We start from the raw sequence: 16,569 nt of genomic DNA on the forward strand, positions 1-16,569 counted from the left end.
TCGTTCTTCGTCTGTTCTTCTTGTTGCAAGGCGGCGAACCTCGAGGCCCTAGGGGCGATCAGGTCGACCTAGGGCAGCCCATAGCCGCCACGCATCCAGACGGGGTCCCTCCCAGGCGCGTGGGGTTTCGGGTCCTCAAAAGCACCCGCCAGATTGCCTGCGTACCGCGCTTCTGGCCGGGTCTCCTTCAACGTGAGCTGCGGTGCATCACCCTCGGCATTGGAGGTACACGGTGACGTGTTCGTGTGCGAACACACTTATTGGCGACTCCGCTGGGGACGAAGCTTTGAACGGTCTCCGGCCCGTTCTTGCTACGAAGAGATCATCTTCTAGGGTTTGCAATCTACAAAGGTAATATGAATACCCAATTCACATATGTAGATGCAAATAATGCATATGTTGTTGCTAGATCATCTAATGAGCATAATGTATCAGCTAGCTCTAGTTTTATCAATCATGCATCTAATTATGTGCAAGGGTCGATGCAAAACAATCTTCATGCTTCAAATTCTTATGATTTTAGCAACGTACAACATATGTATCCAAACTCTCATGCATCGACAACCCCACAAATCCATATGCCGATGAACAACATGATGGGTTTGGTTAATCAATTTGAAACACCTCATGTTAAAATTTCCAATAGCATACAAGAAAGTGTTTCACCTTTTTATTCATCGGCATCTAATTTGCAATATGTGAATCCAACCATGCCGATGAATGAGAGAATTTCCCATGCTACTACTAGCTATTCGGCCAGTTACTCTCAACCATCATATGCTACACCTCATGTTAGTAATTTTTCGGCACCATACACAACTGTAGATGCTCATAATTCGGCTTCACACCTTTTTGGTCATAGCCGAATAAATGTAAATTTCATAGGAGCCATTGTGCCAAATATTATAGAAGATGAGGTAGTGGTGGCTGCATTGAAGAGTTTAGCCCAGAATAAAAAGATTAGTGCTATTTGCCTTGAACAACATGAAAAAGGGCTATTTTCTGATTATACTACAATAAAAACTAGAGTTTTGCAAGAAGATGCATTTTTGCCAATTGATAAAATTGGCGAGCAAAAAAATGGTTTTACAACAATGCATATGCCTTCACCTAGTACTATATCATATTATACACCCCCTACACTATTACAAAATTTCGGCAACACCCGTGTGTCATTGTCGAAAGAATCTAAAAGCATTGGGGGGCAATCATATCCGGAGTGGGCTAAAATTGAGAAAAAGCTTAAAGTCAACTTTGCCGCTCGCCACCAGAAACAAATAGAAAAAGAATTGGCTCAGATAAAAGAAGCATTGCCAATTGGTAGTATCAATGAAAAGAAGGATGATTCGAAACTTGAAAGTGCTTTGGCTGAAAAAGCCGAATCAAGTAGTATATATTTCGAATCTATCAAATCCAAAGAGGCAAGCATTATTGAGAAAGGGCATGGCAAGCATAGCAAAACAACCATGCTTGATTTTTCTGAAGTTAATGGAACCTACTTCCTGCCCTATCAGTTCCGTGCCATTGACAAGCCTCAAGGACAAGAACAAGTAGCCGAACAAAGTTCGGCTGACATGGATCTTCAAAGCAATGATGCACGGAATCAAGAAAAAGATGATGACAAGGTGTTGGCGAGCCATCCAAAGACGGAGCAAGATGTTCTTCAAGTGGCACCACCATCATGCTCTCCCAACATATTTGAAGAGGTATGCATAGCGAGTAATTTACCTATTTTCAGATTTGGTTGCAACTTCATTATTGAAGCATCTATAAGAAATAATCTCATAAGTAATTTTGAAAGACCAATGAAGAAGGGTAATTTACTTGATAGCAATAAAATTGTTATGGAACATATCGGTCAACCATTGCGCCATTATAAAGACCGATAATGACTTATTGTTACAGCAAAAGCTTTCCCCGTTGCTTTATCTGAAGTTCATATCTAGTTGAGTAGCTTTGCTTATTTCATACTTGGCTTGCACTTGGTCTCAACTGAGACATGTATGTTCTAAATATCTTCGTTTCAGAAATTTAAAGCCAAGGTTAGAATCTTTTGGGAAAACCGATGCTAGTATAGTTTCTTATTTAAGGACATCGGAAAATGAATGCGAAAGAGAATTCATAACCGAATGGGAAGATGCCAAATCTGAACCATTCGTTTGCTTAACTCCAAAGCTGTTCTCACAAAAAGATCGGCTAGAAAACAAAAGGTATACCTTCGATTCAAGCATGTGTGATCAAATATTTGATTTGTTGCTAAAAAATAATTACATAAGAATTCTTGATCACCATGTCAAGCCATCAATCCAAGGACGAATGTATTGTAAGTTGCATGATTCGTTCAAGCATAGTTTTGAGGATTGCAATATGTTTCGTCAAATAGTTAAATCGGCCATTGAAAAAGGATGATTGAAGTTTGTTGAAACACCAAGAGATGACCAGTCTATTCCGATTGGTCCCGATGGCAAAAAGTTTTGCATCAGCTGCTTCAAGCCGATCCATTTAAAGAGAATGTAAAAGCTCCAGGTGATGGGATCAGACTTTCAAGTAAAGAAGTTGTTGAAGAGCATAACGAGCATAATCTTGAGGGCGAGAGTTCCATCGAAGCTACAATGGAGACGCCAACGATTGGGGGGGGGGGCAGCAAGCAAATCCAAAGATCAGTGCAAGCACAACCAAAGAAAACAAAGGCCGACGTAAGAACAAAGGTAAAAATCCGAAAGTCACTTTCGCACAACTATTGGAAAAATATCAAAAGAAGAGTGAAGAGAAGAATGCTTATCGGCCAAATCATGCAAAGAAACCAAGATCACCCCCAAGTTGCAAATATGAGGATTGGTATTGGCAAAGTGATAATTTTAATGCAACATATTCATATCCTTATTTTGGGCCGCCAATGCCAATGCCGTGGATGCCTCCCTATGCTCATATAGATACATATTCATCATGGGACAGGTATGATATAAGGGCACATTCTCCATCTTATTCTAGACCATCTCACCAATACTATGTAGCTCCAAGGTGATCAACATTTGAACAATCACGCGTCAAAGACCGTTTCAATCATAAGGAATCGGTCCAGAGCTCAAGGAAGAAGAAAGAGGTGGTAAAGCAAGTTTACCGCGTGAAAAGAGATGGTCGTAAGTGTGCTGCTTCAGATTTGATCTCAAATAATAAAGAACCAATTAAAGTGTTTACATTGGCTATGAAAGGCAAAGAAGTGAAGCAATCAATTGATAAAAATCAGAGTGCCAATCTGAAGAAAAGAAGTTGAGAGTGCACAAAGCCAAAAAAGAATTGCCATTGGTCAAAACAGAATCACAGCCGAGATGCCCACTCGGCTTATCATATTGGCAAAAGAAGAAATTACAAAATCTTAGTGCACAAGAGCTGAAAAAGAAGAACATGGCATGGGTTCCCAAGAAGATCAATCAAGACAAAAAATGATGTGCATGCTTCTATTGCAACAAGTACAATAAAAGTGAAGAAGGAAAAGAATGAAAGCAACAAACAATTAAGCCGAAGGTGCGCATCACAACATCAAAATCTTCGGTTAGCACATCATCCATTTTCTTCAACCATGCCGTTAATGCATTTGCCATGGAATTCATCCCTAGGTATGATCAATTACCCTCCATGGATTTATTTTGATCCATGGATGCAACATAATTTTCTATATCATGAGAGGGTATTACCAAATCACTATACATTTGGTTAGTTTCATTTTTGTTGCTAATACAAAGGGGCCGAAATATTTTATTCCTATTTTATTTATTTATTTCGGCTATACATGCTTTAGTGGATGAATTCTACATGGACCTCATGGTAATGGCCGATACTTAACTATCGTCCTAAGAAACTATCTGATCATGGCCGGTGTGGAATTCTAACATCGTCCTTAGTTCAATTGGAGACCGAGACAAGGTACATGTTAAGTGATATTAGCCTTGTCTCTCTAGTACTATGGAGATTATATTTTGATGGTTCAATTCATAGCAATGGCCAAAGTGTTGGTGTTGTTTATATATCTCCTTATGGTACTATTTTTGAAGCCTTATGTCGCTTAGAACATTTTTATGCACGGTTAATCAAAGCCGAATATGCATTGTTATTCGGATTGAATCTTTTACTTGCTATAGGTGCTATACATATTGAGGCTTTCGGTGATTCGTTATGAGTAGTGCAACAAATATCCAAGGGTTATCAATGTTTTGACGAATCACTTATAATTTATCTTGGGGCACATCTAGATGTAATATCCTCCTTGGATTGCTTTGAAATTATTCCCACATCTAGACATGACAATTCAAGAGAGTTGGCGTAGCAGGCATCCGGCTACTATGTTGATCATGGTGTATTGCATTTCTATCAATAGCCGATGCTTTGTCTCGTCAGCAGAGTTAAGGCCGAACCGAAGTCCACCTCTTCGGCCACAAATGAAATTTTTATGCAGGCGAAAGCAACGATTTGAGAAAGTTCACTGTTGATTACCTGCAAAGTCCTAGCAAAAGGGTGAACAATATGGTCCGGAGGATGACCCTGAGATACATATCTATGGAACTTCATCATCGGATTGTTAACAAAGTTGAGAAGGTTTCACCCAAGTTTACATCAAGGAATCAAACAAATAATGGCTGATATATATTTATCGCCCTAAGCACATGCAAAGTGGCCGACGGAGTGTTGACATCATCCTTAGAACCAACACGGTACAAGTTATTTTTCGGCACGCTACCTTTGTCGAAAAACAGGGGGGCATGTGTTGACGCTCAAAAATGGCATGATCGCGAAGAGTGACTTGAGTCTATAATGGGATGAGGCTAAAATTATGAGTTCATGTCACCATTTGATGTCCCTTTTCAAGCTGATCGAAATAAATATGAAGATGGACCAAAATGGAGCTCAAGTGCAAAAGATATGACAATTTTGGAGATACCCGTGTTGACACCAGATTGAAGAATGGCATGAAACCTAATTAATACGGCATCGGATGGAGAAAGTTACAACTGCAAAGTTGTGCGTCTCGTTGAAACGGTGGATTTTGATATAAAATTCGTCTTACTCAGAGGTCATATGCAACCTGTGGAGGCAAAACAAGGACAGAAACAAAAGTTGCAGAGTCATTTCGGACCGATCGAGTTGATTTGATCGGTGAGACCGAGTTGGTCCAAAAATTTACCAGAGAGTTGCCAATGTTGACTCGGTAGGACTGAAATGAACCAATCGGTGAGACCGAGTTGGTCCAGAAATTGCCAAAGATTCCTGTCCGATTTAGGTTAGGGTTTTTGACGTTTTGGATGGACTTTTAGTCCTTTTCTTGTACGGGAAGTCCAGCCGCCTCATAAATAGATGAGAGGTGACGGCCGATTGAACAACAGACAATCGATCAATTCATCTACCACTTTTATCTTTTATCTTTTCTCCTTAACCCTAGTTCTTCTTCTTCCTCGTTCTTCGTCTGTTCTTCTTGTTGCAGGGCGGCGAACCTCGAGGCCCTAGGGGCGATCAGGTCGACCTAGGGCAGCCCATAGCCGCCGCGCGTCCAGACGGGGTCCCTCCCGGGCACGTGGGGTTTCGGGTCCTCAAAAGCACCCGCCGGATTGCCTGCGTACCGCGCTTCCGGCCGGGTCTCCTTCAACATGAGTTGCGGTGCATCACCCTCGGCGTTGGATGTACACGATGACGTGTTCGTGTGCGAACAACGGGAACCGTAGTGCTCGCCGGCCGGCTCTGTGAAACCCTAGACTCCCGGCCGTCACCGGCGTCAGCAAGCTCTTCGAGACGTTCTCCACCACCTCGACCGGCCGCGGCCACAGCCTCATGCCTTCCACGAACCACGACCCATCACGGCTCGGGCGGGGCACGAGGATCAATGGATCATCGCTGCCGACCCCAGCCGGTTGTGCCGCAGCCACGGCAAGACCAGCCTCGGCTTCCCGAACCCCAGATCCCCATCGATGACGAACGGGACGAAGCCGGAGATCACCAGCGCCGGGCTCCCGAGGCCGAGGTTCACCTCCTCCGTCCACTTCCCGCCGTCCTTGTACGCTGCCTTGTTCTCCTCCGCCCAGTCAACCAAATCCTGGAACCTGTCCTTAGTCATCACCGTCGTGATGGCTGCGCGCACGATGGCGGCCACGTTGTGCAGCGGCATGCGCTCAAGATCCGGCACGCCGCTTCGTGGGACGTGTACGTGATGATGTTCCCCATGTACATATCCAGGGCGCCCGCCGATGGCTCGACGCACCTCCGGCCGTCGATGATCCACGCCATGCGGCAGCTGGGGGCAGACTCGCCGACGGCACGCGCGAGGAGCTTCCAAACTTGCGCGCACAGCGCCACGAAGCGTGACGGGTGGCGGCCACTGACTGTCGCAGCCACCATCTGGAGCGCCGCGAGGTCGGCTACCCCGATGCGGTAAAGGCGCCGCTGGATGGCCGCGGCCAGGAGGGGGTTTATCATGGTCCCCGGCGTGAATCGAGCGAACTCGGCGTCCAGCGATGGGCTATGCCATGGTGGTGACCGCGGGCTGAACAAAGACTGGTCGAAGTCAAACAGAGGCTCGCAGGAGAGGTGCCCGCCTGTGCAGACCATCTCCATCAGGCTGTTGAGCAGAACGACCAGCGCCCTGCCGTCGGCGAGGAGGTGGCTGGTGCCGACCACCAACAAGAACCCACCGCACGCGAACCGGACCATCTGCACCGACAAGGCAAAGCCCGCGTCGAAGGGCACCTGGATGAGCCCTAGCGAGCGCTCGATGTTGGCGAAGTCGACGGAGCAGCAGCGTCTGCGACGACGAGCTCGGCGCCGGCGTTGTTGCAGGCGACCTCGGGGATGTTGGTCCCCGGGTCGCGCACAATGCGGCCGGCGAAGGGGAAGAAGCGGCAGAGGTATCCCGGGAGAGCAGCGCGTACGGCGGAGAGCACCGCGCCGAGGCCGCACGGCGGGGGCGCGTACACGCAGACAAGGTAGAGTGGGAAGGGGCCGAGGACGAGGTCGAGGTTGGAGACGGCGTGCACGGCCGGGGAGCCCGGCGGCGGGCGTGAGGCCCGGACCAGCTTCCGCGAGGCGATCCGGATGTCTTTTTTTCGAGAGTAGGCCTAGCCGTACCATAGCTTTATAGAAGGCAGAATTTCAGTTACAAGAAAGCTACCACTCGATGCGAACGATGAGCGTAGCACGAACACCACAACCAATCAAAACCAAAGGCAAACAACATCGCCGAGCAAGGTACAAAGCAAAAGAGCCTATCCTAAAGTGACACAAAGCACCGCGTCTCGACCGACGCCGGACACGCTCGAAGACCAATGGCTTCAGCAGAGATTCTCTTGTCAACGCACCATCCATCCTTCGCGCCTGAGAGGAAATGGCAGATGAATGGCGGGACTCGGTCCGCACCGTGAAGACACCGTCTTGGACACACCGACGGCGGACGTGCATAGCGCCGCTGAGGATAAAAAAAGGACCGCGGCGAAAACAAGAGGAGAGCAACGAGGAGTCAGCCTTGTCTCCAAACACCATGCTCCCAACAGAGAAACGACGTCAAGGACGCCGCCATCGTGTCGATACGTCGAATCGAGGCTTTCGCCCGGAGACATCCACCAACTCCAGGAGCGTGAAGAAAAAGGCGAACACGCTCGGCGTCGCCTCCAAGAAGGGGAATGACATCCACAGGTGCCATCATCGCCGGCCCGGTAGAAGCCGTGCAAGATTTTCATCCGCGCGTCGCCCATCACGCCGCCTCCAAGGAATTGATAGCACTGTCCAAGAAGCTTCACACCGCCGCCGCCACCACAACACTTCCCAATGTAGCTGCAAAGCTGAGCACCGAGGACCGAACGCCAGGCAGGGGAACCACATCATCCAATCCCAACCTGCACGAGGAACTGCAGCCAACCAGCACCTCCGGCCAGGTCCAAGAACGCCTGCAACGGCCGTCGCCCACTCCAAGGGACAGCCTTGCAACAACCGGACCTGCCTCTCCACGGGACAAACCAAGGCCAGCACCACCAGGAGAGCATCGCCGCTCGCCATGCCGCACAGAGATGACGACCACTCGCTGCTCGCAAGACTCCAATTTGGCCGAGCATCGCAGTGCCGTCACTGACCTGTCGTGGGAACCCGCCGCTGCCTCCAGCCGGTGCCGCCGCCACCAGAACACGCCACATCTCCGGTGCCAGATCCCGCAGGCTGTCGCACCACCAACCCACCTGCCATGCGCCGGCCCTCAGACCTCATCTCCGGACAACACCAACGAACTGGCTTGAGCCGCCACAGCGAGGAGTACCAAACCGCCACTGGCCTGCGCACTCCACTGCGACACGCCACCACCAGCTATCAGCGTCGCCCCTCTCCGCCTCCACGCATCGCGCACTTCAGAGCCCCGACACGCCGACCACCGAGGCCCCGAGCCGACCACGCAGGAACGCCACCCGCCCACGACGCGGCCAGCAGGTAGGCCCACACGCGCCCGGCACCGCTGCCACACCACGCATCAGATCCAGGCTGTCCAAACCCTGATCCAGTCGCCGACGCCGCCGTAGGCCCCTGCCGCGCCAGATCGCAGCGCTGCCTCGAGGGAACCTCCACCAGCTCACGAGCGCCGTCGCAAAGAGCCCCGCCGCCGCCATCCCTGCGGCGCACACGGCTTCGCCGGCGTCCTCTCCGGCGGCGGCGAAGCGGGAGGGAGGGGATGTGACAAAAAGAAGGGAGTCCTATTTGTTGTCGACAGGCGATCCGGATATCAAAGTGCTTGAGCGGCACCATTTCGCCGAGCAGGTGGGTGGCAGTGGGAATGTGGTGGCGCTGATCGACCTCTCTATGGCTCTTCTAGCCAGCTCCGCTCCGGCGAAGAATGCCATGATTTGTAGGGAGGAGATCGAGCAAGGTACATGGGCTGACAGCTTCGATTAAAGAAATTGAAGTTTCAGTGTGTCATGTATTTCCTCCGTTTCCAATTACTTGTCGCACGTATGGATATATCTAAATGTATTTTAGTTCTAGATACATTCATTTTAGCGACGAGTAATTTGGAACGGAGGGAGTAAAATGAATCACATCACATGCATGGCTCTCGTTTGGGCTTTCACCGGAAAGAATCGGGCATGTTGTTGATCTTCAAGTGTACTTTATTGGATATTCTGGGCGTTCGGTAAGATAACGCACTATATACGATGGGAGTCACATGCACTTGCATCTCACGCGCACCACGCGTATAATATACTGGAAGGGTTAGAGCATCTACAGCAGATTGGTAAAAGCTCGTGGCGCCGCGTTTTTCCGGCAGATTTAGGGTAGGCGCAAAATACCCCGCGTGAACAAATATCGAATAAACGGCCCGGCCCGTAAACCGCCCACAACTCCGGTGCAAAATACCCTCAGGACCAATATGCTAAATTGTAAACCCGTGTCCACCCTCGTCGACACATCCTTCAAATTATCTTCTCATGAAGGTAATCTTTTAGCCAATGCCACTCATTATCGGAGCCTAGTGGGGGCCTTGCAATACCTCACATTGACACGACCGGTCATTGCTTATGCGGTTCAACAAGTTTGTTTGTTCATGCATGCACATCGGGACACTCATATGCAGCTCATCAATAAGATCTTGAGGTATTTAAAGGGCACCTCTCCTTGTTGGCGCCGCCTCTCCTTGCAGGGCCACTTCTTCTTCTTCTACCTCGAGCTGCCTCACACAACTCTCTTCTTCTCTCATGAACACACACACATCCACATGGTGAAAACCTCTGCACACACACACGCATACACCAAGGAGAAGCACAAGAGCTTTGCCGAGGCACTCTCTCCTTGATGAATACATTGGCTACATCTTTGGTGCTCAGCCCTCACTGCCTACGTTTCATTACTCAACTGCAACACATATATATACACAAGGGGCTGGCACTCAACCCTCAGGCCACTACCACATCGTGGCCTTATCCTCTAAGCACCCGGCCATCACCAAGCCCACTCACACAACTAATACATGTACATGCATGCACTACCTGCTATCTAATCCTAGAATCACTCCAAGATATACACAGGACCAGGCCACCATGCAAACAGACGTGGGAAGTGCATGCTAGCATCTCGCATGCACTAACAAACTAACTAACTCACCGTGTCTCTCAACTCCAACTGATCCTTCCAGCAAGTCTGCTCCCACACGCATCTTGCCGCTTCACACGAGGCTGCCGTATCACACGGCACTGCAGCCTCACGCTGCCATCGGCATCTCACCGTGCTCACCGTATCGCACGGCAGCCCGACATCTCTCCTCCTCTGCGTGCTGAGCTGAAGCTTCACGGGACAAACATCAACCTACACTAGACTACTTGCTAAACGAAAATACAATGCAGACACATAATCAAGATTAATCCTAACACTCCTTACGGAATTCAGTTATACAAGTCTTCATCACATGATCTACTTTCCTATACTAACATGGATTGGGCGGTTGCCCCGGCACCTGGAAGTCCACCTCAGGTTTTTGTGTGTTCCTCTGCAGCAACATCATCTCATGGTCCTCCAAACGGCAACCCACCGTTTTGTGCTCAAGTGTTGAGGTTGAGTACAAAGGTGTTGCAAATCATGTTGGCTTCGGCAGCTATTGCATGAACTTCACCTACCACCATGCTGAGCAACAATGGTGTACTGTGACAACATCAGCGCCTCCTAGCTAACCTTAAGCGCGGTCCAACATCAACGCAAGAAGCATATTGAGATTGATTTGCATTTCGTCTGTGACCGCGTTGCCCTTGGAGAAGCTCGGGTCCTGCATGTTCCTTCCAGTTCATACTTTGCACATCTATTCACCAAGGGTCTTCCGTCACCGGGTTTTCAAGACTTCCGGTCCAACTTGAGCATCCACGACAATGGTGTTTCGGCTGATGGGGGGTGTTAACGTATGTCCCATATCTTCTTGTAACAACTAGCAGGGTCACCCGCGCATTTGCGCAGCTAGATTTTCTGTAAATTTGTTGTCGTCTTAGATACACAACTTTAATATTTATTGTTAAGAAGAATATATGTGTGCAATTTTTTATATAAATGATATTCTGATGCTTTCTCTGTTTGCTAATAGGTAGACATCTCATCGAGATACATGCGCAATCTTCATAAAGTCATCTGTTTTTGAACTGAGGTAGTACTATTTTTATTTGGCCAACCTTATTTGTCGATCTTAGAAAAGTTGAAGTGAATGTACTGTTGATAGTATGTGATTAGACAGGGAAGGAGTAACATCTCATTATGATATTGCTTAAGAACGAGAGTGGCGTTTTGACACATGGGAGCGTATGCTCCTGGTTTTTAAAATGTGTTTTAAACATATTTTAAAATGTCACAAAATTCTGACAAAATGATTTCCGCGTACATCTCGACATTCTACGTGCACACAAACTCGTTTCGGGGAAAACCAACAACTTTTGTGCCTCATGTAAAAAAGACAAAATTTAGTGTTAAAAATGGCTTTTCATGAGACTTTTTTTGGTCTTTTTTACACAAGGAGTATAAAATGTCGGTTTTTCATGAAACTTGGTGTGCACACATACAATGTTGAGATGTACGCCTTAAATTTGTGTTCAGAATCTTTGGACATTTTGAAATATATTTTTCGATGGCAGGAGCATATGCTCCCACATGTGCCAAAGCGAATTTCCGCAATCATTTGCGTAATTTTGAGCCATGATTCAAATTTAAATATTTATATGTCATGCATCTCGAACCCTTGTTCTCGTCCTGCGCCCATATCATTAGTGATATTGTGATATCGATATTGAATGCTTCCAAACATAGTTAGCTCACTGTAATTTTCTCGGTTATGCGCCAATCTTTTTTTTTTGCGGAAAAAACAGCTTGTATTACTCAGTTATAAAATTCTTACAATCCTCACAAACAATATCCAGGACCTCAAGCGGACCCCAACCAAGTCACCGTTCTATTGCTAGTCCTGGCATAAGAAGCCAGCCTACCACTAGCTGCATTACAAGAGCGGGGGATGTGAGTAATACAAGCACTAACTAATGTAACATATTTGCATATGCAGTCAATAATGATTAACAATTCGTTGTAGGCTATCACCATATATTATCTTGCCATGTTGTCTTTTTTTTTTGCGGGGTATCTGGCCATGTTGTCGCACCTAGTAATTTAACTATTTGCATAGTTAAACAGACTTAGGTTATGTTGCTTCTAACCATTATATTTATTTTCACAGTATTCTGGTGTTGGCTTCTTATGATATGCTTGCTCATGGACTCAGCACATCGACAGTCCTCCACTTCTCTTACCTAAGGACATTATTTTATTTTATACATGATCAGTATGCATGTAGATGTTCTTTTATTATTATCAACCTTCCACTTCTTGGTAGTCCCAGCTTTACCGTACGCCATCAGCGACAGTCGATTCAATTATGCATCCTATCATACTATTGTAGATGATATCTTTTTTTATTTGCGGGGGTAAAGAGAGTTTATTGCATGGGTATAGAGTTACGGTCAAGAGGTCACAAGTCCTCGATACAAGGTGAAACCGAGCCTAGTCAAACAGCAGTGGCACGCTCAGTGCGGCTATTAGCCAATTGATCAGCAACTCTATTCTGAAATCTAGTGATCTTTTGAGGAAAAAACTTCCAACTACCTAAAAGGTCCTTGATCTCCAAGACAATCTTTCCATATGCCGAGCGAAGAAGTGCACCATTAGTCAAGCATGATAGCGCTTCCGAGGAGTCCGTTTGCACCACCACCGGGAGATGAGAATGTTGAATCGCAAGGGCCAAGCCTGCATTATCGCATGTAGTTCTGCCTCAAGCGGATCGTTGCAGTAGAAGATGAAATGATATGCTGCGATGAGGACCTCTCCCTTATCGTTTCTAAGCACCATGCCAATAACTGCTGAGCCGTTGTCCTGAAGGAACGAGCCGTCGACGGACAACGCCAGTCTGCCCTGGCACGGCGCCGGTCAGGGGGCTTCAGGTGGCTTTTCACCGCGGCAAGGGACAAGGACAACCGACAATGGCATCTTGCCTTTGATGACTTCCTCCGTTGAGTAGCTCCCAGCGATCGTAATGGATTTGTAGTAGCTATCCAGGTATTCGACCGTGGCCGGCACTGGTGGAATTTCTTTCCCATATGTCAGCTCGTTGCGTAGATGCCAGATCCTCCAGATCAACATGATGAGCATATCCCGGATCTGGACCGTACATTTTGCCAATAGTGAAGCAAACCATTCCTTACCATCATGTACAAGAAAATCATCACCCGGAATTGGCCAGCGACGCCTCATGTTTGTCCACAGAATTCTTGCGTGAGTGCAAACGACCAAAGCATGAAACGAGTCTTCCTCCTCTACCCCACAGAGCTGACAGGTAGATCTCGTCGCTACATGTCTATAAACCTTGCATCTTTGTGTCGCCAACGTCCCCGTAATACATCTCCATGCATTTATCTTGATCTTTTGAGGAACCGCAGTCTTCCAAACGAGGTTCCAAGCGGATCGGTTCCCCTCAGGAGCGCTGCTGGACGCACCATTGGCCGCGGCAACATTCTGATCGTGCGCGGCCAGTTTGTATGCACTTCTCACAGTAAAACAACCACTCTTCTCCGGATACCAGGACAGAAGGCCATCCCTCTGGCGAGGCGATGTCCTTATCTTCAGAATCTGGTCAACATCCATAGGCCAAAAAAACTCTCTGAGCCAGTCTTGCCTCCAAGCTCCATTACTATCCAGGAAATCCAAAACCCAACTGAAGCGGCAATTCCTCTTCGGTGTGATAGGGCGGAAGGAGTAAGGTCGGGGGAGCCACGGGTCTCGCCAAGTACGGATCATCGTACCGTTGCCGACTCGCCAAATGACACCCTTCTTAACCAGCTCAAGACCATGCAAAATTCCTTTCCAAACTTCTGAGCCAGTGCCCGGGAACACCGTGTCCAAAAGCTGGCCTGAGGGGTAATATCTCGCCTTGATCAAGCATGCACATAAGCTTGTTTGGCAAGCAAAGCCTGGTTGAACGCCCTCATGTCCCTAAAACCCATTCCTCCCATGGATTTAGGTAATCTCAACTTTTCCCAACTCATCCAAGCCATCTTCTTCTTCCCATTCTCAACTCCAAACCAATACTGGCGTATCATACGTGTGATATCACCGCAGACCGAGGCGGGGAGTTTGAATACACTCATAACATATGCAGGAATGGCCTATGCAACAGATTTGATAAGAATCTCTTTGTTCCTAGGGGACATATACTGCTCGCTCCAGTCAACGAGTATTTTCGTCAGACCCTCCTGGGTGGACTCAAAGTTCCCCTTATGCATCCTTCCCTCAGGCACTAGCAAGCCCAAGTACTTAGGTTCAAAGGCCTCCTATGAAATATCCAATGTATGCTTTACCTCTTGTACCACATTAGATGGACATTGGCTTGAGAATAGAATGGAACACTTTGACGGGTTAATAGGTTGTCTAGTCGCCATCGAAAACGTGTTCAACACCCCTTCCACCAACAATGCCTGTTGTTGTGTAGCATGGAAGAACAAGAGTAAGTCATCCGCAAATAAAAGATGTGTTATCTCCGGCGCACCTCTACAAATCTTAACTCCTTTGAGACCCTCCTCCCTTGCAACCTTATCAATTAATGAAGACAGGGCATCAGCTACAAATAAGAAAAGGAAAGGAGAGAAAGGGTCACCTTGGCGGAGTCCCCTGGATGGAGAAAAGGAATCCAGTAACTTGCCATTAAACTTCACCGAATACTTGACCGAAAACACACATGCCATAACACGAGAAATCCATAGCTCTCAAAAGCCCCACCTAGTCAGGGCTCTCTCCAAGAAGGTCCAATCCACCCGGTCATAGGCTTTAGATAAATCAAGTTTGTAAGCACATAGACCTGGCACATTGTTTTTCACAGTCTGAATACCATGGAGACACTCAAAAGCAATTATGGAATTGTCAGTAATTAGCCTCCCAAGGATGAAGGCGCTTTGATTCTCTGAAATAAGCTCTGTCAGATTGGGTCGCAGTCTATTCACCATACACTTCGAGACAATCTTGTAAATGACATTACACAAGCTTATTGGCCGAAAATCTTTCAGGTCCTTAGTGTGGGGAACCTTAGGAATTAGCATAATAGTCATGTCATTAACTCCTTCAGGCATTACACCAGTCACAAAAAACTCACGGACAGCAGCAACGATTTCCAATTTCAACAGTGCCCAGCTACGTTGAAAGAATCTGGCCGGCAGACCATCACAGCCCGGAGCTTTGAGAGGGCCGATCTGAAATAGGGTGTTAGAAATTTCCTCATTTGAGTACGGCTTACATAACAAATCATTCATCTCTCCAGTGAACTTCGACACTATATAATCAAGAACCTCGCCTGGGGAGAGAGTTGGATCCTTAGTGAAAATATCCTTGAACTAGGAGTGAGCCATTCTTTCCATCTCCGTTGGAGCACCGCACCAAGTCCCGTCCTGCTTCTGTAGGCATTGTATAAGGTTCCTGCGGGCACGCCATACCGCTCTACGATGCAAGTATTTGGTATTACGTTCGCCCTCTTTCAACCAAGTAATGCGTGATCTTTGGAGCCAGAGCATTTCCTCCCTATACAACAGCTCATCGAGTTGGTTCATCTTGGACCGGATTTCAGCTCGGTCCGTATCCAGATTTTGTAGCTCCTCCAACTGCGAACGTAGCTTCTCAATGTCCTTCAACACATTTCCAATTTTTTCCCTGCTCTAGTCCTTCAATTCCTTCAAAGTTTCCTTCAACGACCGGGCCACCGATCCCAATCCTCCCATGGGTTTCTTTTTGGTCTAGGCCCCAGCAATTATGTCCGGTAGGGTTTGATCACGCTCCCACATAATTTCATAGCGTGGAACGACGCCCGACGCCGCTGGTCGTGCATCCCCTCCATCATAATCACAACGGGGCAATGATCAGAGCATGAGGTGGCCAAGTGTACCACTTTTGCAAACGGGAACGTATCTCTTCATGCTTCATCCACACACGGACGATCCAAACGGACCTGTACGTTGCGTTCTGAGTCCTGTCCATTGTTGTATGTGTATGGAATGCCTGAGAAGCCAAGATCCTCCAGCTCGCAGACCCCCAGACAGTCCCTAAAGGCCACCATCTGAGACTCTGAACGCATGGTCCTCGATAGATGCTCATGCTGCTATAAAGCCTCATTAAAATCACCACACACCATCCACGGCAACCGTGAACTAGCCCTGAGCCTGCACAAGTGCTCCCACATGCGATATCGATTTTCCACCCGGGGTTCTCCATAGACAAACATGGCACGTCAAGACGTGCCCGAGCCACCATCAACCACACTAACATTAATAAATCGATTGCAAGATTCAAGAACCGTAACAGACAAAGACTCATCCCAAAAGAGTGCTGATCCACCACTTCTACCATCGCTATTCACTCCATGAAATCCTTTTAGACCAAGTCTCCAACGCAACTTCTCCACTTTCACTGATGCTTGCCTAGTTTCACAAAGGAAAATTAGCTTGGGGTTATTGGCTTTTGAGAGGGCCAAAACCTCATGAACTGTCAGGCGGT

The 16,569-nt window shown here is 47.6% G+C and overlaps 1 pseudogene; it reads right to left on the reverse strand.

The window, feature by feature from the left end:
• Positions 1–5,069: 5,069 nt before the first annotated feature.
• LOC123084264 (rosmarinate synthase-like) overlaps positions 5,070–16,569 on the reverse strand; it is a 12,961-nt pseudogene continuing 1,461 nt past the window's right edge.

The sequence above is a fragment of the Triticum aestivum genome, chromosome 4A, assembly GCF_018294505.1.
Source record: "Triticum aestivum cultivar Chinese Spring chromosome 4A, IWGSC CS RefSeq v2.1, whole genome shotgun sequence".
Classification (NCBI taxonomy): domain Eukaryota; kingdom Viridiplantae; phylum Streptophyta; class Magnoliopsida; order Poales; family Poaceae; genus Triticum; species Triticum aestivum.